The following is a 25,392-nucleotide window of genomic DNA, read 5'->3' as shown; positions in this document are numbered from 1 at the left end:
GGGGTCCGGCGTCATCTGCGGTGGGGTCTGATACCTGTAGGGGTCTGGCGTCATCTGCGGTGGGGTCTGATACCTGTAGGGGTCTGGCGTCATCTGCGGTGGGGTCTGATACCTGTAGGGGTCCGGCGTCATCTGCGGTGGGGTCTGATACCTGTAGGGGTCTGGCGTCATCTGCGGTGGGGTCTGATACCTGTAGGGGTCTGGCGTCATCTGCGGTGGGGTCTGATACCTGTAGGGGTCCGGCGTCCTCTGCGGTGGGGTCTGATACCTGTAGGGGTCTGGCGTCATCTGCGGTGGGGTCTGATACCTGTAGGGGTCCGGCGTCATCTGCGGTGGGGTCTGATACCTGTAGGGGTCTGGCGTCATCTGCGGTGGGGTCTGATACCTGTAGGGGTCTGGCGTCATCTGCGGTGGGGTCTGATACCTGTAGGGGTCTGGCGTCATCTGCGGTGGGGTCTGATACCTGTAGGGGTCTGGCGTCATCTGCGGTGGGGTCTGATACCTGTAGGGGTCTGGCGTCATCTGCGGTGGGGTCTGATACCTGTAGGGGTCTGGCGTCATCTGCGGTGGGGTCTGATACCTGTAGGGGTCTGGCGTCATCTGCGGTGGGGTCTGATACCTGTAGGGGTCTGGCGTCATCTGCGGTGGGGTCTGATACCTGTAGGGGTCTGGCGTCATCTGCGGTGGGGTCTGATACCTGTAGGGGTCCGGCGTCATCTGCGGTGGGGTCTGATACCTGTAGGGGTCCGGCGTCATCTGCGGTGGGGTCTGATACCTGTAGGGGTCCGGCGTCCTCTGCGGTGGGGTCTGATACCTGTAGGGGTCCGGCGTCATCTGCGGTGGGGTCTGATGCCTGTAGGGGTCCGGCGTCATCTGCGGTGGGGTCTGATGCCTGTAGGGGTCCGGCGTCCTCTGCGGTGGGGTCTGATGCCTGTAGGGGTCCGGCGTCCTCTGCGGTGGGGTCTGATGCCTGTAGGGGTCCGGCGTCCTCTGCGGTGGGGTCTGATACCTGTAGGGGTCCGGCGTAATCTGCGGTGGGGTCTGATACCTGTAGGGGTCCGGCGTCATCTGCGGTGGGGTCTGATACCTGTAGGGGTCCGGCTTCCTCTGCGGTGGGGTCTGATACCTGTAGGGGTCCGGCGTCCTCTGCGGTGGGGTCTGACACCTGTAGGGGTCCGGCGTCATCTGCGGTTTTGTTTTGACACTTGTAGGGGTCCATTCTGTTGTAAAGTTGACAAACTCTTTATTTTACAATGATTAAAGGGTGTGTCCAAGAGCTGTGGAGGCTGTGGTCGTCCCGTGGAGGCTGTGAGCTTGTGGCAGTGTGGGAGTCTGGTGGTGGCTGTGGGAGTCTGGTGGTGGCTGTGGGACTGGTGATGGCTGTGGGAGGCCGGCGGTGGCTGGGCGCGTGGGAAGCCGGCGGTGGCTGGGCGCGTTGCTCTGTCCTCTCTCCAGTGACCACTATACAGATACGGCAAACATCACTCTTGTCACAGTGGGAATCTGTGATCTGACGTTCTCCTGCAGCTGAGTGTCCCGTTTCCCGCAGCGTCGGTGTCCCCGGTGCTGGTGCTTGCATGTTTGGCACGTGACTGCTGGGGCCAGTGACTAGGTGAGTGGCCGTTCCCGGCACCGATGCAGCACGTGTAGATGTAACATGCTCTGCAGCGGCGCTCTCTGCTCTTCCGCGCTCTCATGTCAGTGACTCCAGCACTGCTGCACCGTCTGCGGTGGTCTGTGCTCTGCCTCTGACCCCATGAACCACCCGGGCTGCTTGTCCATCAGATGTAAATCCTTTATTCTCAGTACAAGGTACAGGAGATTTGCAACAAGGAACGTCTGAAGCAGAATAATAAGACCCCCAAGACGCGGTGCTGCCCAGTTACTGGAATTGGTAAGGTTATTAGACGTCTCGGGATTATTCGCTGAAATGTTCTGAGTTTCCTCTGCATTGGATGGAGCGGTGGTTTTCCGGTGAGGTGTCCGGGGGATGCAGATCACCAGTGTGCATCGACTGCTGTGGACACTTACTGCATCACTGGGAGGAAGGGATCACTAGCTGCTGCTTGCTGCCTTGTTCCTGATTGGACAGCTGTTGTTCCGTCATCCTCCATACTTTACACTGCAGGTCATCCACATGGAGAACAGCCCAAACAACCAGACAATAGATCCACAGAGAAACCTCAAACAGGGAATAAATTATAAAATGCCTTTATTATATAAAGCTGGCAACAACATTAAAGGGACACTGTCACCCCCTCCAGCCGTTATAAACTAAAAGAGCCACCTTGTGCAGCAGTAAAGCTGCATTCTACCAAGGTGGCTTTTAGTTTTTGTTGCTGTTATTCCCCAAATAAAGGTATTTATAATTCTGCCCAAATACCTTTCTTTAGACCTGGAGTCTGGTCTGAACCCCCCCCTCTTTGAAGCGCCAAACTGCCGTCAGTCATATCTTCTGGGGCGCTGGTCGCCGCCCCCTCAGCGCTGTTTTCCTCGGACATCCGGCGCCTGCGCTGTGCTCTTCTGCCTTGGGCAGGCGCATTGAGCATTGGCTGTCTGACCTCACCTGCTGGGTTGCAGACTGCGCCTGTGCGGGCAGTGCGGCCACCCAGCTACTGAATCCCCGCAGTGTTATGCATTATGCACAGTGCGGGGCTGGGATTCCTGGGCATGCGCACTGCGCTTGTCAGACGCTCCCCCAGGTCCCCCGCCTTCCAGCCCCGCACTGTGCATAATGCATAACACACTGCGGGGCGGGGATTCAGTAGCTGGGTGGCCGCACTGCCCGCACAGGCGCATTCTGCAACCCAGCAGGTGAGGTCAGACGGCCAATGCTCAATGCGCCTGCTCAAGGCAGAAGAGCACAGCGCAGGCGCCGGATGTCCGAGGAAAACAGCGCTGAGGGGGCGGCGACCAGCGCCCCAGAAGATATGACTGACGGCAGTTTGGCGCTTCAAAGAGGGGGGTTCAGACCTGCCTCCAGGTCTAAAGAAAGGTATTTGGGCAGAATTATAAATACCTTTATTTGTGGAATAACAGCAACAAAAACTAAATGAGCCACATTGGTAGAATGCAGCTTTACTGCTGCACAAGGTGGCTCTTTTAGTTTCTAACGGCTGGAGGGGGTGACAGTGTCCCTTTAATCAAGCATACGTGCGCCTAATAGGACTAGGAGCCAACTTATATATATGCTCCAATATACAACGTAATGACAACCCTGTTTACATATGATAAATCCCACAAAGGTGCAAGTAAAAAAGTGCAACTGTGCAAAAATATAAAAATCCTATATACACAAAGAATGTGTTTTTTGTATATAGGCCAAAGTGCCTTGTGCCTCAACACAATTTAGTGTAACCGAACGTGGCAACCCTGGAAGGTAATACTCAGGATATATTCCCTTGTTTACACCTCCTCTTTTTTTCTCTGTCGCCCATGAGGGCACCACGGAGAGAGGGGATCCGCCCACCAAGGACAGGAAACCTACAGATAAAAAGGGCGGTACCACTCGCCCGCATCAGTTGGTTTCCTGTCCTTGATGGGAGACCTACAGACTTACCAGAAGGAAGATCGTCGTGGGATTCCGGGGCCAATCAGTCCGACTCAGGCAGCTGGGGTCCCTCTGTCTCGGCTGGTGTGGTGACCCGAGGCGCCACCGCTGGGGCTAGTAGGCCTCTAGCGTGTGTGTGGGAGGTGACATGGAGTTAGCGGTCTCCTCCCCAGGTAAGATGCAGCAGCGGCAACATCCAGGGGGGTCCCTCTGGTTGCGGGAGGAGCGGCGCGGCTCTCCCTTTGGAAGCGTCAGCCTGCACACTGCATAGCCGACCGGCGTGCAGGGACCACGCGTTAGGGCAGGCTGCAGGCTGCAAAGAGACCGGGAGCTCCGGTGGGCAGCGGGTCATGTGCGGCACCATCTTGAAACTGCACGTTGGAAAGAGCGATAATGGCACACTCCGCAGGCGCCAGCAGACAGCGTTCCTACGCAGGCGCCAGAAGAGGCGCTTCTGCGCAGGCGCGTAATTGAATCAAGCGGCGGGAATCACCGCCGCATAAAAAGAGGCTGCTTCAGTAATCCGTCGGTAAAGGAACTGCAGCACGAGCCGCGGCACAGGCCGCTTCGCAAACCGCAGCACTAGCCGCAAAAAAAAAAGGATGCCGCAGCAGCGATAAACATACAGGGGGGTCCCTCTGTGGTTACGGGGAGAGTGTCGCTCTCCCCCCTGAAGCGTAAGCCAGCAATCTGCAAAAGCCAGGGCCCCGGGTGTGCAGAAAAAAAAAAAAAAAAAAGCAAAGCCGCATGCTGCCTCTCCCAGAATCTTCTCCAGGGAAACACCGGAGCTGAGCCCGGGGCTGAAACCCTTCTGGGGGGAGTCCCTCAGCCACAGAGACCAGTGAAGAGGCTCCTGGGTGTAGCGCTTCCGCCCGCAATGGTGGCACTCTGCGCCAACGCCGGCTGGCAAGCCACCGCTACTTCAGTGCCAGGCCTGGACCTCATGGGGGAGAGAAAATCATTGACAGCAATGCAGCACTCCTGATGGGACGCCACTTCCCCTCATGATGGGCTCTCGGCGTCACCAGCTCCCCCTGTTTTTTAGCAGGTATGGAGCCAGCACAGGTAAGTGCATGGTGGAATGTTCTGTTGATAGCTCATGCCTTTGTGCAAAGCTGTGCTAGAGCTTCATATGCGAGGTATGTTTTCACATATACACAGCCAGACCTTGGACCTCTAGGCTATAATAAGGCCATATGTCCAGGCTGCATCTCGTGATTTGGCTTAAGTTAGTTGCATGTCTTGTCTGCGCAGAGCCTTATGATTAGACTTCAAAGTGAGGAAGCATGGCTTTCATTTTTTTTTCTTTTTTTTTTTTTTTTTTTTTTTGGGGGGGGGGTCTGATAAACGGGTGTCTCACTTTTCTTTGCAACTTAACTACTATATGCCTTGGGAGGACATATAGTGTTAATGGAGCACTTTGTCTCCATGAAGACTGCCCTTCAGCTGCGGCTCATTAGTTGGCTCCTTCGGGTGGGGTCAGTCTGACAAATGAGATATACTATTCAAAGTGGAGGCTTATCCGTATCTCTGAGAGATTGCTCTTTTGCTTGTAACTATGGGCCGGTTTTCAAGCATGACTGTAGCTCTATGCTTTATATTGTGTGTGTGTGGCTGAACATAATATGGCATCATGATACTTTTATGCATTATATTGAGTGCAACACGTTGCATCATGGTTCCTCTATACATCGTATTGAGTGCCTCTGTGTGTCATATTGCATCTTAGAGCCTCCTATGCACCTTACCGAGTGCCCCTGCGTGTCATGGTCGCTCTATGCATTATATTGCGTGTCTGTATCATATTGCTTCTATGCATTATTTCGCGTGTCTCTGTATCATGTCGCATCATAGTGCTTCTATGCATTATATTACATGCCTCTACGTATCATAATACATCATGGTGCCTCTATGCCTTATATTGCGTGCCTCTGTGCATCATATTGCGGCATGGTGCCTCTATGCATCTTACTGAGTGCCTCTGCGTCATATGGCATCATGGTGCCTCTATGCATCATACTAAGTGCCTCTGTGCATCATATTGCATCATGGTGCCTCTATGCATTATAAGGCATGTCTGTGTATCATATTGCATCATAGTGCTTTTATGCATTATATTGCATGCCTCTATGTATCATGTTGCATCATGGTACCTCTAGGCATCGTATTGAGTGCCTCTGCGCGTTGTTTTGCATCATGGTGACTCTATGCATTGTACTGAGTGCCTCTGGGTGTCATGTTGTATCATAGTGCATCTATGCATCATACTGGGTGCCTCTGTGCTTCATATTGCATTATTGTGCCTCTATGTATCATATTGAGAGCCTCTGTGCATAATGTTGCATCATAGTGCCTTTATGCATCATATTGAGTGCATCTGTGCTTCATATTGCATCAGTGCCTCTATGCATCATATTGAGTGCAGCTGTGCAGCATGTTGCATTATAGTGCCTTTATGCATCATATTGAGTACCTCTGCTTCATGTTGCATCATTGTGCTTTTATGCATCATATTGAGTGCATCGTGTTGCATCTTAGTGCCTCTACGCATCATATCGAGTGCCTCTGTGTATCATATTGCATTATAGTGCCTCTGTGCTTCATGTTGTATTATGGTGTCTCATGTTGCCTCTGTGCATCATGGTTCACTGTGCATCGTGTTGCATCGTATTGCATCATGTCGCATCATGGTGCTTCATTGTGCTTTTTTGCTTCACATTTGCATCAATAGCCCCTCCATGCATCAAAATGTGTGCTTACGGGCATCTTATTGCTTCAGTGCCCCTGTGCCTCAGGGGGTATCATAGTACCTCTGTGCTTCCTAGTACTTCGGGCTTGGTGTTTTCTTTTTTGGCTCTGGGTTAGACCTTCTGATTTGGGTTATGCAGCCACGCACAAGGTATATCGTGGGTCTACCATTTCACATTTCTTGTCTTGGGCCCCAACTCTGGCTTTTAGAGTCCTAGTGGTTTTGTACCCAGTTCCAACTTCTGTTGATTCATTCTTTACAACAGGGCTTAGCTGAGCAAGCAGCTTTGCTTGAATTGGCTGAGTAAATTAGCAGTTCTTCCGAATGGAACAGTTTTTCTCAACCTATAAAGGGACATACTACTGTCCTGGGAGCAGAAAATACCAAGAGGTGGAAGGAAAAAATCCTTCCCAATTCCACATGTGACAATCAGGCTGGTTTCCTTGATTAACATCCAGTAGACAGATTCTCGTCTCATAAGTCTATTGTACTATGGTTACCAGGGACGGCATGTCTGCCTTTGGCACCTTGTGGCGAATCGGCACCTCTCTGGTGGGAAGAATCCTGTTTCTCAGTCGCCCATGACAGCACACCAGAGAGAGGGGATCCGCCCTTCAGGGACAGGAAACCTACAGGATAAAAGGGCGGTACCTCTCCCCTGCATCAGTTTGGTTTCCTGTCCCTGACGGGGAACCTTCTGGACGGTACCTGAGAAGAACTGTGAAGAAGCCTGGAAATCCGGAGCCGGCCAGTCCGAGTCCTGGCAGCGGGGAGGCCCCTGCCACGGCTGGTGCGGTGTCCGAAGCCGCCACGGCTACGACCGACGGGTCCTCAGCGTGAGCGGGGGGAAGCGCAGCCGCCACTCCGGATAGGTGTTGGGGCTCCCGGCATTCGGCCGCACTCAGGACGCTGACGTTTCCAAGATGGCGCCGCACCGGAGGTGATAGGACGACTTCCGGTTCGGGGGCAGCGCTGTAACAAAGGTGTACCAAGATGGCGCTGCCCCGGAACCGGATTACTTCATTTCCGGGTCCCTGACTGCGCGCGCATGCGCAGTAGCATTTTTGAAAAAAAAAAAAAAAAAAAAAAATGATGATCGCTTCCTCATCGATGCAGCCACAGAGGGGCTAATAATGAGCGCTCTGCTTAAAAGATGGTGCACATAGGAGCTCCTTGCTGCATGCCGTCCCAGGGTAATATAGCCATGGAAGACAGCGATCAGCAGCTCCAGCCACCGCCGCAGCAGCGCCACCATCAACGACCGAAACCGGACGCGCAAAAGAAGCGAACCTCTGCGGGCACCCGGAGTTCTCGGTCTGGTAGCCATTCCACACAACGTAGCAAGACTTCCAGCGTGGTGAATCAGCTACCATCTACGGAACTCTCTTCAAGATCCTACCCCTCCTCCAGAACCGGTACCTGTGGCTGCGTCTGATTGGTGAGTGATCTTCGTGAAAGCTCATTTTTTTTTTTGTAATTGGGGTCCCTCTTCTCCTTTATCCTAGGCAAGGAAGAGAACGGCAAAAACAAAGCACATAACCTGCCCATTGTGCGATAAAGAATTACCGCAATCTTGGGATAAAAAGTTATGTGATTCGTGTATTGGTCAAGTCCTCTGCGAGGAGACTCCAAACTTTGCCTCTGAGTTACGGTCCATAATTAAAACAGAGGTAGAATCTGTGTTTAAAACCCTTAACCCCTTTCTGTCATTAGACGTACTATTCCGTCCATGTGGGGTGGGCCCTACTTCCCAAGGACGGAATAGTACGTCATACGCGATCGGCCGCGCTCACGGGGGGAGCGCGGCCGATCGCGGCCGGGTGTCAGCTGACTATCGCAGCTGACATCCGGCACTATGTGCCAGGAGTGGTCACGGACCGCCCCCGGCACATTAACCCCCGGCACACCGCGATCAAACATGATCGCGGTGTGCCGGCGGTATAGGGAAGCATCGCGCAGGGAGGGGGCTCCCTGCGTGCTTCCCTGAGACCCCCGGAGCAACGCGATGTGATCGCGTTACTCTGAGGGTCTCCTACCTCCCTCCTCGCCGCAGGTCCCGGATCCAAGATGGCCGCGGCATCCGGGTCCTGCAGGGAGGGAGGTGGCTTACCAAGTGTCTGCTCAGAGCAGACACTTGGTAAGCCTGCAGCCCTGCACAGCAGATCGCAGATCTGGCAGAGTGCTGTGCACACTGCCAGATCATCGATCTGTGATGTCCCCCCCTGGGACAAAGTAAAAAAGTAAAAAAAAAACGTCCACATGTGAAAATAAAAAAAAAAATCCTAAATAAATAAAAAAAAAAAAAATTATTCCCATAAATACATTTCTTTATCTAAATAAAAAAAAAATGAAACAATAAAAGTACACATATTTAGTATCGCCGCGTCCGTAACGACCCCACCTATAAAACTATATCACTAGTTAACCCCTTCAGTAAAAAAAAAAAAAAAAAAACCGAGGCAAAAAACAACGCTTTATTCTCATACCGCCGAACAAAAAGTGGAATAACACGCGATCAAAAAGACGGATATAAATAACCATGGTACCACTGAAAACGTCATCTTGTCCCGCAAAAAACGAGCTGCCATACAGCATCATGAGCGAAAAAATAAAAAAGTTATAGTCCTCAGAATAAAGCGATGCCAAAATAATTATTTTTTCTATAAAATAGCTTTTATCGTATAAAAGCGCCCAAAAAAAAAAAAATTATATAAATGAGATATCGCTGTAATCGTACTGACCTGACGAATAAAACTGCTTTATCAATTTTACCAAATGTGGAACGGTAGAAACGCCTCCCCCAAAAGAAATTCATGAATAGCTGGTTTTTGGTCATTCTGCCTCACAAAAATCGGAATAAAAAGCGATCAAAAAAATATCCCGTGCCCGAACATGTTACCAATAAAAACGTCAACTCGTCCCACAAAAAAAAAGACCTCACATGACTCTGTGGTCTCAAATATGGAAAAATTATAGCTCTCAAAATGTGGTAACGCAAAAAATATTTTTTGTAATAAAAAGCGTCTTTCAGTGTGTGACGGCTGCCAATCATAAAAATCCGCTAAATAACCCGCTATAAAAGTAAATCAAACCCCCCTTCATCACCCGCTTAGTTAGGGAAAAATTAAAAAAATGTAAAAAATGTATTTATTTCCATTTTCCCAATAGGGTAAGGGCTAGGGTTAGGATTAGGGCTAGAGTTGGGGCTAAAGTTAGGGTTAGGGTTTGGATTACATTTACGGTTGGGAATAGGGTTGGGATTAGGGTTAGGGGTGTGTCTGGGTTAGAGGTGTGGTTAGGGTTACCGTTGGGATTAGGGTTAGGGGTGTGTTTGGATTAGGGTTTCAGTTATAATTGGGGGGTTTCCACTGTTTAGGCAAATCAGGGGCTCTCCAAACGTGACATGGCGTCCGATTTCAATTCCAGCCAATTCTGCGTTGAAAAAGTAAAACAGTGCTTCTTCCCTTCCAAGCTCTCCCGTGCGCCCAAACAGGGGTTTACCCCAGCATATGGGGCATCAGCGTACTCGGAACACATTGGAGAACAACTTTTGGGGTCCAATTTCTCCTGTTACCCTTGGGAAAATACAAAACTAGGGGCTAAAAAATAATTTTTGTGGAAAAAATTTTTTTTTTTATTTGCATGGATCTGCGTTATAAACTGTAGTGAAACACTTGGGGGTTCAAAGCTCTCACAACACATCTAGATGAGTTCCTTAGGGGTTCTACTTTCCAAAATGGTGTCACTTGTGGGGGGTTTCTACTGTTTAGGTACATTAGGGGCTCTGCAAACGCAATGTGACGCCTGCAGACCATTCCATCTAAGTCTGCATTCCAAATGGCGCTCCTTCCTTTCCGAGCCCTCCCATGCGCCCAAACGGTGGTTCCCCCCCACATATGGGGTATCAGCGTACTCAAGACAAATTGGACAACAACTTTTGGGGTCCAATTTCTCCTGTTACCCTCGGGAAAATACAAAACTGGGGGCTAAAAAATAATTTTTTGGGGAAATTTTTTATTTTTTTTATCTTCACCGCTCTGCGTTATAAACTGTAGTGAAACACTTGGGGGTTCAAAGTTCTCACAACACAACTAGATAAGTTCCTTGGGGGGTCTAGTTTCAAATATTGGGTCACTTGTGGGGGGTTTCTACTGTTTAGGTACATTAGGGGCTCTGCAAACGCAATGTGACGCCTGTAGACCAATCCATCTAAGTCTGCATTGCAAATGATGATCCTTCCCTTCCGAGGTCTGCCATGCGCTCAAACGGTGGTTTCTCCCCCAGATATCAGGTATCAGCGTACTCAGGACAAATTGGACAACAATATATAGGGTCCAATTTCTCCTGTTACCCTTGGAAAAATACAAAACTGGGGGCTAAAAAATAATTTTTGTGGAAAAAAAATATTTTTTATTTGCACGGCTCTGCGTTATAAACTGTAGTGAAACACTTGGGGGTTCAAAGCTCTCACAACACATCTAGATGAGTTCCTTAGGGGGTCTACTTTCCAAAATGGTGTCACTTTTGGGGGGGTTTTACTGTTTAGGTACATTAGGGGCTCTGCAAACGCAATGTGATGCCTGCAGACCATTCCATCTAAGTCTGCATTCCAAATGGCGCTCCATCCCTTCCGAGCCCTTCCATGTGCCCAAACGGTGGTTCCCCCCCCCACATATGGGGTATCAGCGTACTCAGGGCAAATTGGCAACAACTATTGGGGTCTAATTTCTCCTGTTACCCTCGGGAAAATACAAAACTGGGGGCTAAAAAATAATTTTTGTGGGAAAAAAATGTTGTTTTATTTTTACGGCTCTGCATTATAAACTTCTGTGAAGCACTTGGTGGGTCAAAGTGCTCACCACACATCTAGATAAGTTCCTTAGGGGGTCTACTTTCCAAAATGGTGTCACTTGTGGGGGGTTTCAATGTTTAGGCACATCAGTGGCTCTCCAAACGCAACATGGCGTCCCATCTCAATTCCTGTCAATTTTGCAGTGAAAAGTCAAACGGTGCTCCTTCCCTTCCGAGCTCTCCCATGCGCCCAAACAGTGGTTTACCCCCACATATGGGGTATCAGCGTACTCAGGACAAATTGTACAACAACTTTTGGGGTCCAATTTCTTCTCTTACCCTTGGGAAAATAAAAAATTGGGGGCAAAAAGATCATTTTTGTGAAAAAATATGATTTTTTATTTTTACGGTTCTGCATTATAAACTTCTGTGAAGCACTTGGTGGGTCAAAGTGCTCACCACACATCTAGATAAGTTCCTTAGGGGGTCTACTTTCCAAAATGGTGTCACTTGTGGGGGGTTTCAATGTTTAGGCACATCAGTGGATCTCCAAACGCAACATGGCGTCCCATCTCAATTCCTGTCAATTTTGCAGTGAAAAGTCAAACAGCGCTCCTTCGCTTCCGAGCTCTGTCATGCGCCCAAACAGTGGTTTACCCCTACATATGGAGTATCGGCGTACTCAGGACAAATTGTATAACATCTTTTGGGGTCCATTTTTTCCTGTTACCCTTGTTAAAATAAAACAAATTGGAGCTGAAGTAAATTTTGTGTGAAAAAAAGTTAAATGTTCACTTTTATTTAAACATTCCAAAAATTCCTGTGAAACACCTGAAGGGTTAATAAACTTTTTGAATGTGGTTTTGAGCACCTTGAGGGGTGTAGTTTTTAGAATGGTGTCACACTTGGGTAATTTCTATCATATAGACCCCTCAAAATGACTTCAAATGAGATGTGGTCCCTAAAAAAAAAATGGTGTTGTAAAAATGAGAAATTGCTGGTCAACTTTTAACCCTTATAACTCCCTAACAAAAAAAAAATTTGGTTCCAAAATGGTGCTGATGTAAAGTAGACATGTGGGAAATGTTACTTATTAAGTATTTTGTGTGACATATCACTGTGATTTAATTGCATAAAATTTCAAATTTGGAAAATTGCGAAATTTTCAAAATTTTCGCCAAATTTCCATTTTTTTCACAAATAAACGCAGGTAATATCAAAGAAATTTTACCACTATCATGAAGTACAATGTCACGAGAAAACACTGTCAGAATCACCAGGATCCGTTGAAGCATTCCAGAGTTATAACCTCATAAAGGGACAGTGATCAGAATTGTAAAAATTGGCCCGGTCCATAACGTGCAAACCACCCTTGGGGGTGAAGGGGTTAAAGGAGAAAGGAAAGTCAGTAGGGGAAAACCTAATCCTTATAGGAATTCTGATTCCTCCAGCTCTGATATTGTAAACTCAGATACACAGAACTCCTCCTTCTCTTCCTCAGATGACGAAAGGGGAGGTCGTCATTGTTTTCCCTTAGATGAGGTTGACGGCCTTGTTAAAGCAGTGAGGTCGACAATGGGGGTATTGGACCCTCGTCCTGACAAAACAGTTCAGGATGTCATGTTCGGAGGACTATGCCAAAAAAAGCGGAAAGTTTTTCCCCTAAATGAAAATATACAAACATTAATCAAAAAAGAGTGGGAAAAACCAGAGAGGAAAAATGCATCAGTTCCCTCTATTAAAAGAAAATATCCCTTTGAAGAGGAATCTTCCACTTCATGGGATAAGGCTCCCAAACTCGACGTGGCGGTAGCTAAAGCCTCAAAAAGATACGCGTTACCATTTGAAGATATGGGAACCCTAAAAGATCCTCTTGACAAGAGAGCCGACCCCTTTCTTAAAGGTGCCTGGGAGTCGGCAGGAGGATGCTTGAGACCGGCCATAGCAGCGGCTTGCACGTCACGCTCCCTTATGATCTGGATTGACAACTTAGAGAAACAGCTGAGGGATGGGGTACCCAGAAATAAAGTGTTAGACTCTATTCCTATGATTAGAGGTGCCGCAGCATTTCTAGCTGATTCGTCTGCCGACTCAATCAAATTAACGTCAAAATCTGCAGCCCTCTCGAATGCAGCACGCAGAACCCTGTGGCTAAAAAGCTGGCCAGGAGATTTACAAACTAAACACAAACTGTGTTCTATCCCGTGTGAGGGCAAGTTTCTCTTTGGAGAGACTCTAGACGATATCCTGCAAAAAGCAGGTGATAAAAAGAAGGGGTTCCCCAACCTGACTCCAACGTTCAGTAAGCGGCCCTTTCGGAGTAGGAAATTTTTCAGGAGAAGACCGCCAAGAGAACAAAACCGCTGGGACGATGGGAAAAGAAGAGAAAGAGGGTTCCTCTTCGGTAGTTCCCCACGCGATAAGAAACCCCCCCCTAAGTGACGTCTCCCCCAGGGTGGGAGGGAGGTTGTCTCAATTCCTCCCGGCCTGGGAAAAAATTACTACCAGCCCCTGGATACTGAATCTGATAAACACAGGGCTTCAAATAGATTTTTTTTTCCCTACCCCCCCGACACTATGTAGTAACTCCACTGAGGTCTTCTACCCAACAACAAGAAGCTCTAGAACTCGAAATCCTAAAATTATTGGACAAAAATGTCATCCTGGAAGTTCCCCCTCTGGAGAGAAAGAAGGGTTTCTACTCCCCATTATTCCTGGTTCCCAAACCAGACGGGTCTTTCCGGACCATAATAAACTTACGGAAATTAAACACTTACGTAAAGAACAAACGATTCAAAATGGAATCAATAAAGTCGACAATAAAAAAAACCTGTTTCCGAACTGTTTTATGGTAGTTCTAGATCTCAGCGACGCGTATTATCACGTCCCCATCCACAAGGATTCTCAAAAATTCCTCAGACTGGCAGTGGTCATAAAGGGGCAGATAAGGGAATACCAATACAGAGCCCTTCCCTTTGGCATATCAATTGCGCCTCGCATCTTCACCAAATTGGTAGCAGAGATGATGGCACATCTAAGGGAAGAGGACTTCTTAATCGTTCCATATTTGGACGACTTTTTGATTGTAAGCAGCTCGGCCCAACTCTGCAGTCAGCAATGCCAAAGAGTGATAGACATTTTGAAAAAACTAGGCTGGCTGGTGAACCTTCAAAAGTCAAAACTGGAACCAACCAGGGTCCAGGAATTCTTGGGTCTCACTCTGGACTCAAGTTCCCAAGAATGTCGCCTCCCAATTCAGAAAAGACAAAAGATATTACATCTAGTGTCAGAAGCTTGTTCAAAACCATCCATGTCTCTGAGGAAGGCGATGTCGTTACTGGGGTCCCTCTCTGCTTGCCTTCCAGCAGTTCAGTGGGCGCAGCTCCACACGAGACCCCTCCAGTGGGACATTTTAAAAAAAACAGTGTTTACTAAGGGGTCGATTAGAGGGTCGCATGACTCTAAGTTCGCCCGTTATTCATTCCCTAACCTGGTGGTTAAATCCCACCAACCTATCAAAAGGGATTCCATGGGTGATAGAGGGCCCTCAGATAGTAACAACAGATGCAAGTCCCACAGGGTGGGGGGCTCATCTGAACAACAAAGTCGCTCAGGGGGTATGGACGAGTCAGGAACTCGGGACTTCCTCAAACCAAAAAGAGCTGAGAGCGGTGAATCATGCGCTACTTTTTTTCCTAAGAGAATTACAAGGGCATCATGTCCGAATTTTTTCGGACAACAAAGTAGTTGTAGCTTACTTGAACCACCAGGGGGGGGACCAGGTCTCAAACATTAATGGAAACTAGCTCAGAAATTTTCAGCCTAGTACAGAACAATTTTCTATCCCTATCAGCCCTACATATAAAAGGAGTAGAGAACCAGGAAGCCGACTTCCTAAGTCGTACCCAACTAAAACAAGGAGAATGGTCCTTGAATCAGGGGATATTCAACAAAATCACAGACTTATGGGGCATCCCTGTAATAGACCTCTTTGCAAATATGCACAACAGGAAGGTGAAAACCTTTTGCTCCTTAGATCCCAGAGGGAATCCTCAGGCAGTAGATGCATTTACGATTCCCTGGACACAAACTCTTGCGTACGCATTTCCTCCCATCATCCTCATTCCAGCAGTTCTGCGGAAAATCAGGCAGGACAAATCCAGGGTTATCCTAATAGCCCCCTTCTGGCCCAAAAGGGCCTGGTTCTCCTGGCTGAGGATGCTATCGATCACCGATCCCTGGGTCCTTCCGGATTTTCCAGACCTTCTGTCTCAGGGACCGGTGTTCCACCCCCAGTCAGAGAATCTCCACTTAACAGCGTGGAATTTGAGAGGTCACTATTGAGGGATAGAGGGTTTTCTAACAAACTAGTCTCTACACTAATGAAAACCTGTGACCACAAAAATATATGGTAAAACTTGGCAAAAATTTTTATCCTCCTCCGGGGTCAGGTTGCAAGATGGGGTTCCAGTGACTGAAATATTAGAATTTCTACAAAAGGGGTTAGACTTGGGCCTTTCAATAAGTACCTTAAAAGTACAGATATCAGCCTTAGGAGCACTGTACTGTGAAAACATAGCAGCAAACCCTTGGGTGATACGGTTTATCAGAGCAGCCGCAAGGTCTAAACCTGTAACTGTACAAAAATTACCAACTTGGGACTTGAACTTAGTCTTGTCAGCCCTGACAGAACCCCCGTTTGAGCCTGTAGAGTCAATACCTCTTAGGATTCTATCATTTAAAACTGCCCTCCTAATAGCCCTGACATCGGCCCGTAGAATAAGTGATCTCCAAGCCCTGTCCGCAAACCCTCCCTTTACTCAAATCCTGGATGATAAAGTTGTACTAAAGACAGACCCTGCCTATCTACCCAAAGTAGCATCCATATTTCACAGGTCCCAGGAAATAATCCTTCCTTCCTTCTGTCCAGACCCTAAAAATAGGAAAGAAGAATAATTCCACACACTAGATGTGAGAAGGTGTCTAATCCAATATATTAAATCCACCCAACAGTGTAGGAAGGAAGGGTCTCTTTTTATCTGCTTCCAGGGGCCTAGGAAAGGACTCAAAGCTTCTAAGAGCACTATAGCACGATGGGTAACAGATGCAATAGCCTTGGCCTACTCATCCACCAGGAACGCCGTTCCACAGGGACTGAAGGCCCACTCTACAAGGGCTATGGCGACCTCCTGGGCCGAAAGGTCAGAGGTACCATTAGATCAAATCTGTAAGGCGGCCACCTGGTCATCACCCTCAACCTTTTTCAGACACTATCGTTTAGACCTAGCCTCTTCATCTGACTTAACCTTCGGAAGAAGGGTTCTGCAGGCTGTGGTCCCTCCCTAACCAATATATCTCTGCAATTCTCTCTGGTGTGCTGTCATGGGCGACTGAGAAAGTCATAGTTACTCACCGATAACGGTGTTTCTCAGAGCCCATGACAGCACCTACTTATTCCCCCCCCTCATCACGTGTGCGGTGAGCACATTATTTTGTGTGAAGTGCCTTTTCATATAGACACGGTGTTTACTTGTTAAGCAATATGATAAAATTGTATATTTTTTGTTGTTGTGACTAACCTGGAGGACCTCCGATGCTCTGTAAACAAAACTGATGCAGGGGAGAGGTACCGCCCTTTTATCCTGTAGGTTTCCTGTCCCTGAAGGGCGGATCCCCCTCTCTCTGGTGTGCTGTCATGGGCTCTGAGAAACACCGTTATCGGTGAGTAACTATGACTTTTTCTCTAGCCATAGAGTATGGCTACTCCCTCCATGGCTGTCTAGGGGTATAAATAACACTGACAAGCTTGCCTTTTAGGATATGTATATGTGTGTAATATCAGTAAAATAGGAGTGATGATCCACGTTTCCCTTTCAGCGTTTCTAATGAGGCCAACTCTGGTAATGTTAGGAAATATTACCTGCCGGATTGTGTATTCCTTAGTTGCAATAATATCCAACCCTTGTTTGGGGTTTAGACACCTAAGGATTTGGAATAGACGTGATCTCCTGGATGAGTAATGTGTGTACATCCTAAGGCTCTGCCATTATCCATGTATTAACGGTTATTGGTTTGATCTTCCCGCAGTCCAGGACCGGAGGCTAGAGGCACGCGTGGGGTGAGAGCGCGCCCTTATGATGCAAGCAGACGCTGAGGTGCATGACTGGGTAATCCAGTCTGAACAGGCACATGTTGCTTCTCCAAGTCCCCTCCTCGTGGAAATATAGAGCAGGTGTTCGGGGGCCGGTACTCTGAGCCCTAATATGTGGCAATGTTCAAAAGGCTGGTCACCCAGACTTCTCTGGTGCAACTCCTCAGAATATTAGCCATAATATTGATTGTGAATGTTTCCAGGAGTGGGGAAGACCATATAGGAACCACCAAACTGCTGGGGGGGGGGGGGGGAGGAACCTGGAGGAACTTCCTTTCAGGTTCCAAGTTAGAAGAGGGAGTTTCCAATAACAGCTGTCTTAGAGTTTCTGCAAGGAATTGGAACAGGGGCTAGCCACAAATACTTTAAAAGTTCAAGTCTTGGCTTTAATGGCCCTGTACAATTACGACCCGGCTGGGTATCGGGGATATCCAGGTTCATCAAAGCGTTGGCCAGGTCTAGACCCATCCCCTCTCGGTTTACTCCTCCTTGGAATTTAAACTTGGATCTTATACCTCTATCCAAACCTCCTTTTGAACCCCGGTCAGAGGCTTCTCTGTGAATCTGTCCCTTAAAACATCACTTTATGAATCGGTGGGTTTCCAGGTTCATCAGGGCAGCAGGTAGTTAGAGGCCACTTCCAGTAAAAGTTCCTTTCAATGGGATTTATTTTTGGTCCTTTAAAACCCTGTCTAAACCGCCCTTCAAACCCTTAGAGGATATCCCATTAAAACTCCTATCCCTCAAAACATTCCTGCTCGTCGCCCTCTCATCTGCTCGTAGAATAAGCGACATACAGGCACTATCTGCTAACCCTCCTTATACACGGTTTTTAGAGGATAGTGTTACTCTCAAAATAGATCCAGCATACCTCCCGAAGGTGGCATCCCGGTTCCACAGAACTCGAGATATATCTCCCCTCCTTTTGTCTTAACCCTAAAAATAGGGAGGAGGAATCATTGCATACACTAGATGTCAGGAGATGCTTCATGTAGTACTTAGAAGCCACCAGAGAGAGTAGGGAGGATGCCTCTTTTTGTGTGCTTTCAGGATCCCTGGAAGGGGAAAAAAGCCTCCAAAGCTACTCTGGTGAGATGGATCACAGTTACTATCAGCCTATCATACTCATCAAGTGAAATGTCTATTTCCGGGGAGGTCAAGGCTCACTCAACGAGAGCAGTGGCAGCTTCTTGGGCGAGAAGGCTGGAGCTTCGATTGACCAGATATGTAGAGCTGCTACTTGGTCATCACCTTCCACATTCTATAGGCACTATAGATTGGACCTTATCTCCTCTTCGAACCTTACTTTCGGTAAAGGGTTCTGGAAGCTGTGGTCCCTCCCTGAATGTACAAATCTATGAAATCTCTCCGTGGTGCTGTCATGGGCGACAGAGAAAAATATAGTTCTTACCGATAACTGTATTTCTCTGAGCCCATGACGGCACCCGTACATTCCCTCCCTTCACTCATGGGTGTGCACGTTAATATAGTGCCATAGTTTATTTTATGATAGGTCACGCGGTATCTCAATTAAGTTAAGTAATATTGAAACTAATAAGCTGTTCCATAGTCTCCCATTGTTCTCTATTAAACAACTGATGCGGGAGAGTGGTACCGCCCTTTTTATCTGTAGGTTTCCTGTCCTTGGTGGGCGGATCCCCTCTCTTCCGTGGTGCCGTCATGGGCTCAGAGAAATACCGTTATCGGTAAGAACTATATTTTTTGATAGCACTCTGCACTTAATTTTAATCCTGATATTGATTCGGTTACACTAAATTGTGTTGAGGCACAAGGCACTTTGGCCTATATACAAAAAACACATTCTCTGCAAAAATATAAAAATCCTATATACACACAGTTGCACTTTTTTTTGGCTACTTTCACACTAGCGTCGTGCACTGCATGTCGCAATGCGACGTGCCGACGCAAAGACGCTAGCGTTGAAAGCTCCGCACAACAGGGGCAGCGGATGCAGTTTTTCAACGCATCCGCTGCCCCATTGTAATGTCCGGGGAGGAGGGGGCGGAGTTCCGGCCGCGCATGCGTGGTCGGAAATGGCGGACACGACGCACAAAAAAAGTTACATGTAGCGTTTTTTTGTGCCGACGGTCCGCCAAAACACGACGCATCCGTCGCACGACGGATGCGACGTGTGGCAATCCGTCGCAATGCGTCGCTAATGCAAGTCAATGGAGAAAAAACGCATCCTGCAAGCACTTTTGCAGGATGCGTTTTTTTCTCCAAAACGACGCATTGCGACGGAGGCCAAACGACGCTAGTGTGAAAGTAGCCTCACTTGCACCTTTGTGGGATTTATCATATGTAAACAGGGTTGTTGTTACGTTGTATATTGGAGCATATATATAAGTTGGCTCCTAGTCCTATTATGCGCACGTGTGCTTGATTAATGTTGTTGCCAGCTTTATATAATAAAGGCATTTTATAATTTATTCCCTGTTTGATGTTTCTCTGTGGATCTATTGTGTGGTTGTTTGGGCTGTTCTCCTTGTTGGGTAGTACTCACCCATTGTTTCACAGAGCACTGGTACCACGTCTTATGGATAGAGAGAGAGATAGATAGATATATATATATATATATATAGATAGATATCTAATTTTTTCTCATATTTTATTGTTTATTTTATTAGGGTAATTTGCAGTGTATCTGTGATTTTAATACTAGGTCATCCACATGGTGACTTAACAGCTGATCACAGTAAGGACGTGAAATTATAAACTATGAATAACTAGAGCCTGAGGGGTGCAGTCACAACGTGGGGGATCCACAATATGGAAGAGGTGGCTTCTGTGTCAATTTAAAGGGATGCTTCCAGAACTACTTTATAAGGGCTCGTTCCCACTTTCTGTCCAATCGGATAAAAAATCGGATTGCACTCGCCCCAATGTTACTCTATGGTGCAGCTCACATCAGCATGCTGCGGTTGCACCCATCTAAGTCTATGGTGCGTGTGAAACTTTGGATGTCACCCGAGTGCAGTGCGTTTTCTCCTCCGCAGATGTTCTGATTCTCTCATGTGAGATAATGGAGCACTGACACTCTGTGCACGCTCGCAGCAGAGCAGGAGCCGAGTGGGATGTGATTCACCAGTGGGACCCCGGCCTAATACTAGAGTTGCTCCAGTTGGGGTCACGGGACCCGACCCATGGTCAGTGGCTGCTGGACACAAACAATGACACCATCCTCCGTCTTCTCGGCGTCTGTTGCTCTTTTCATTAGCCGGCCTGGCGCGGTGTCATATTTCCTACATGACGCACCCATGACATGACACCAGGCCGGCTAATCAAAAGAAGAGCCATCCATTGAGAGACAGAGCTCAGGGCTCTCCTCTTGCAGTACTGACTGTCATCATGGCCAATGGAGCCGGTTCTGCCAGTCCATTAGCACAAGTGTCCAGTTGCCAGGCGTCCTACTGATCACGGGGATCCTGTGGCCCTTATGAATCCTGATGGCGTCCACGCAGCGCTGCTTTATTCAGAGTGTTACCGTTTGACCGTATCCACCAGTCTCCTCTTGGAGCGTTGCTGAGCTTGTATGTCCACCGCTGCACAGAACCCCTGTTCTCGTGATCAGTGAGACCACAGCTCTCATCTGTTATCACTTCTATTATAGGGGAGTGAGTCCACATCGGCTGACAGGATGCCTCTTTACATTTACACATCACATCCAAATAGTGATGTGTGCGGAGCGCAGGAGCCGTGTGCGGAGCACAGGAGCCCTGGGCAGAGGCCACGAGACCCAGAATATGTCGGCAGGGTTTGTCTGATGCAGTTATTAGTGGAGGAGACGACGCAGACCCTCACGATCCCTACCCTAGAAGACCCTCCTGGGGCAGTACTGCTGATAGCGGTAGCATTACTGCGGGGGGCGGTATGTGACCCGCCACTCTCTCTGTAAAGGTTTATCTACCTGCCTTTGGTCTCTTAATACCACAGGATCAGACGTATAATCTTGTTTGCACTTTGTCCATTATTAAAGGGATAGTGTCCCATTGTGTCCTCATGGCTAATGGTGCACACATGGCTCCCTGAGCGAACACTGGATTCCTGATACAAAAAAATGAAGGGAACACTTTAAATAACACAATGTAACTCCAAGTCCATCACTTCTGTGAAATCAACTTGTCCAGTTATGAAGCCACCCTGGTTGTGAATCAATTTCTCCTGCTGTTGTATAAATGAACAGAAAGCAGTAGAAATGATCGACAAATTACAAGATAGACCCTATAAAGGAGTGGTTCTGCAGGGGGGACCACAGACCATTTCTCTGTTCTCATCCTTTTAGGCTGTTTATCACTTTTGCATTTTGTCATTGCTCTCACCCCTAGAGCTGCTGTACAGCACCATGACACAGTATCTACAACCCACAGAAGTTGCTCAGGTAGTGCAGCCCATCCAGGATGGCACATCAATGTGAGCTGTGGTAAGAAGGGTAATATGTCTGTCAGTATATTGTCCAGAACATGGAGCAGATACCAGGAGATAGGCCAGTACACAGGAGACGTGGAGGGGGCTGTAGGAGGGCAACAACCCCAGCAGCAGGACCGCTACCTCAGCCTTTGTGCAAGTAGGGACAGGAGGAGCACTGCCAGAGCCCTGCAAAATGACCTCCAGCAGGCCACAAATGTGCATGTGTCTACACAGTTAGAAACCGACTCCATGAGGATGGTCTGAGTGCCCGACGTCCACAGATGGGGGTTGTGCTCACAGCCCAACACCGTGCAGGATGCTTGGCATTTGCCACAGAATAGCAGGATTGGCAAATTTGCCACTGGCGCCCTGTGCTTTTCACAGATGAAAGCAGGTTCACACTGAGCACATGTGACAGAGTCTATAGACGCCGTGGAGAGCGATCTGCTGCCTGCAACATCCTTCATCATGACCGGTTTGGCAGTGGGTCAGTAATGGTGTGGGGTGGCATTTCTTTGGAGGGCCACACAGCCCTCAATGTGCTCGCCAGAGGTAGCCTGACTGCCATTAGGTACCCAGATGAGACCATCAGACTACTTGTGAGACCACATGCTGGTGCGGTTGGCCCTGGGTTCCTCCTAATGCCGGACAATGCCAGACCTCATGTGGCTGGAGTGTCAGCAGTTCCTCAGTGATGAAGGCATTGAAGCCATGGACTGGCCCACCCATTCCCCAGACCTGAATCCGATTGAGCACATCTGGGACATCATGTCTCGCACCATCCACCAATGTCACGTTGCACCACAGACTGTCCAGGAGTTGGCGGATGCTTTAGTCCAGGTCTGGGAGGAGATCCCTCAGGAGACCATCCGCCGCCTCATCAGGAGCATGCTCAGGCATTGTAGGGAGGTCATACAGGCACGTGGAGGCCACACACACTACTGCGCATCATTTCCTTGTCATGAGGCATTTCCACTGAAGTTGGATCAGCCTGTAACTTCATTTTTCACTTTGATTTTGAGCATCATTCCAACTCCAGACCTCCGTGGGATATTAGTTGTGATTATTTTTATATTGTATATTTTATTGTTCTCCACACATTCCACTGTGTAAGGCATAAAGATTTGCAACTGGAACATTTCATTCAGTGATATCTAGGATGTGGGATTTTTCTCTAGTCACCTTCCACGACGGCATATGGAGGTTGTCTCTTTGCCCTAATGGGGAACAGGAAACACAGAGGTTAAAAGGACCTCCCACTTGCCAGTGTCTTTCCTGTTCCCCATTGGACAGGGAGAGGTTTTCTTCATGTGCTGTAGTGGCCGGCGGCTACGGTACCTTTGCAGGCGCTGCCTGTCTAGCCGGGCAGCAGATGGTCGCCTCTGGCCTCCTCCTTGTGCTGCTCCCGTCGTCCTGCTTGCAGGTCCTCGGGACTCCCTCCCGGCCTTCCCGCGCCCCCACGAGGGCAAAGCAGGCCTGGGTTCCCTGACCGGGCTCCTCCTGGAGCTGCCCGGCGTCCTCCTCCTCCATGCTGCCGGCTCAGCGTTCCGGAAGTGACGACGGAGGTTCGCGCGCGTCACTTCCGGTTTCTTCATGCACTAAGAAGCCGGTACTTCCGGGTTTCGCCGGCCGGCGTGTCGGACCGCGCAGCTCCCTCACCTGGATCCTGGAGGGGGAGGGGGATTAATCGCTGGAGCAGGTGCTAGGACGGCGTCCATAAAAGCCTGCTGAACCACCACTGAGGTAAGGCTATCTCCTTCAGTATGGATGGTTCTTCATGCCCCGTATCTGCGGAGCCCAGCGCCACCCCTGCCTCTGTAAGTGTTGCAGGGATGGGGTTTGAAGTCCTCACCCCTCTCTCCCTTATATATTTCAGGGAGAAAAACCTGCCCCCAAAGGTGCCTATAGGAAAAAGTGCCCTATCTGTTCCACTAAATGTCCTCCTAACTGGGACAAGAAACTCTGTCAGTCATGTACCGACAGAATAATAAGAGCTGAGCAGCCATCACTGCTGGATGAGATTCGCTCACTGGTGAAACAGGAGGTGCAATCTTCTCTGGCAGCTTTTACACCTCCACCCCCACCTCCATCTCCGCTACCACAACCTCATTCCCCGGCTAAGAAGAGGAAGATACAGGTTGTGGAATCTGACTCTGATTCGGACCTCTCTCATGCCTCATCTGTGGGCTGGGAGGATCCAAGATCACCTAAAGCTGAGGTCAGGAAGTACCTTTTTTCCTCAGACTATATTGAGGATCTAGTCTCTGCCGTACGTAATACCATGGGACTAGAAGAGGAACCTGTACCGCAGTCCATACAGGATCAGATGTTTGGTGGTCTTTCATCGGAGAAGAGAGTGGGCTTCCCAGTTCATCCCAATATTATCAGTATGATTAATCAGGAATGGGAACTACCTGAGAGGCGTCTCAGTACCCCTTCAGAAATGAAGCACAGATTTCTGCTTGAGGACGACCTTAAATTAGATATTCCCAAGGTCGATGTGCAGGTGGCTAGAGTCGCCAAGCGCACTGCACTCCCCTTTGAGGATTCTTCTCAATTGAAGGATCCCATGGATAGAAAAATTGAAAGTCTCCTCAGAAAATCATGGGAAACTTCTGCATCTGTCCTTAAGGCTAACGTTGCATCCACCTGTGTGGCAAGAGCCCTCTCCTGCTGGCTCGAAAAATTAGAGAATCACGTATCTCAAGGTACCTCAAGAGGCGAGATATTGGATTCCCTACCCATTCTGCACAAAGCTACAGGGTATTTGGCGGACGCTTCTCTGGAATCTGTAAGAGTCGCCGCCAGATCCCTGGTACTTTCCAACTCTGCCAGAAGAGCCCTCTGGCTTAAACTATGGAGTGGGGATATTACTTCTAAATCTAAACTCTGCACCATACCCTTTAAAGGAGACTACGTCTTTGGTCCTGCCCTAGACGATATTCTTGATAAAGCCACCGACAAAAAGAAAGCGCTCCCCGAGCAAAAACAACCTAGGAAACATTTTTTTCGTGGCCCACAACCTCAGCCCTCTCAAGCAAGAGGCAAAGGAAAAACCGGCAGGTGGAGCTATGCAAAGGGTAGGGGAAAGAATATTTTTGTCCCGCAACAGCAGCAGCAGCAACAGTCCCAGCAGGACAAACAATGACTCCGACCCGGTGGGGGGAAGACTCTCAAGATATGTGGATCAGTGGGAGGATATCACCAGCTCCCACTGGGTTCTCAATGTCATCAAGGAGGGCCTGTTAATAGAGTTAATTTCTCCCCCACCTCAGGGTCTAAAAGTCACTTCCCTTCCATCATCAAGGGATCGCAGCCTATTGTCTTTAGGTCTCAGAGACCTGATCAAATCAAATGTAATTTCCCCAGTCCCACAATCAGAGTGGGGAAAAGGTCACTACTCCCGACTCTTCCTGGTCCCCAAACCTTCGGGAGACGTCCGGATTATTATAAACTTAAAAAGTCTGAACCAGCACGTGAAGTATCGCAAATTCAAGATGGAGTCCATAAGATCTGCGATTCCTCTGATAGAACATCACTCTTTTATGGCTACCATCGATCTCAAGGATGCGCATTTCCACATCCCTATTCACCAGAGACACAAGAAATATCTCAGGTTTGCAATACAGGGGAGTCATCAGGTGGAGCACTATCAGTTTGGAGTCCTTCCCTTCGGCATTTCATCAGCACCGAGGGTGTTCTCCAAGGCGATGGCAGAAGTAG

General features: G+C 48.5%; 1 protein-coding gene across 1 annotated transcript in view; it reads left to right on the top strand.

Moving 5' to 3' along the window:
* Positions 1-25,392, top strand: part of STK33 (serine/threonine kinase 33) — a 74,412-nt gene that overhangs the window by 908 nt on the left and 48,112 nt on the right. The gene's annotated exons all lie outside the window — the stretch shown is intronic.

Source organism: Ranitomeya variabilis, chromosome 2, assembly GCF_051348905.1.
Source record: "Ranitomeya variabilis isolate aRanVar5 chromosome 2, aRanVar5.hap1, whole genome shotgun sequence".
Lineage (NCBI taxonomy): Eukaryota > Metazoa > Chordata > Amphibia > Anura > Dendrobatidae > Ranitomeya > Ranitomeya variabilis.
Note: the sequence above shows the minus strand (reverse complement) of the source record. Positions and strands in the feature narration are given on the sequence as shown.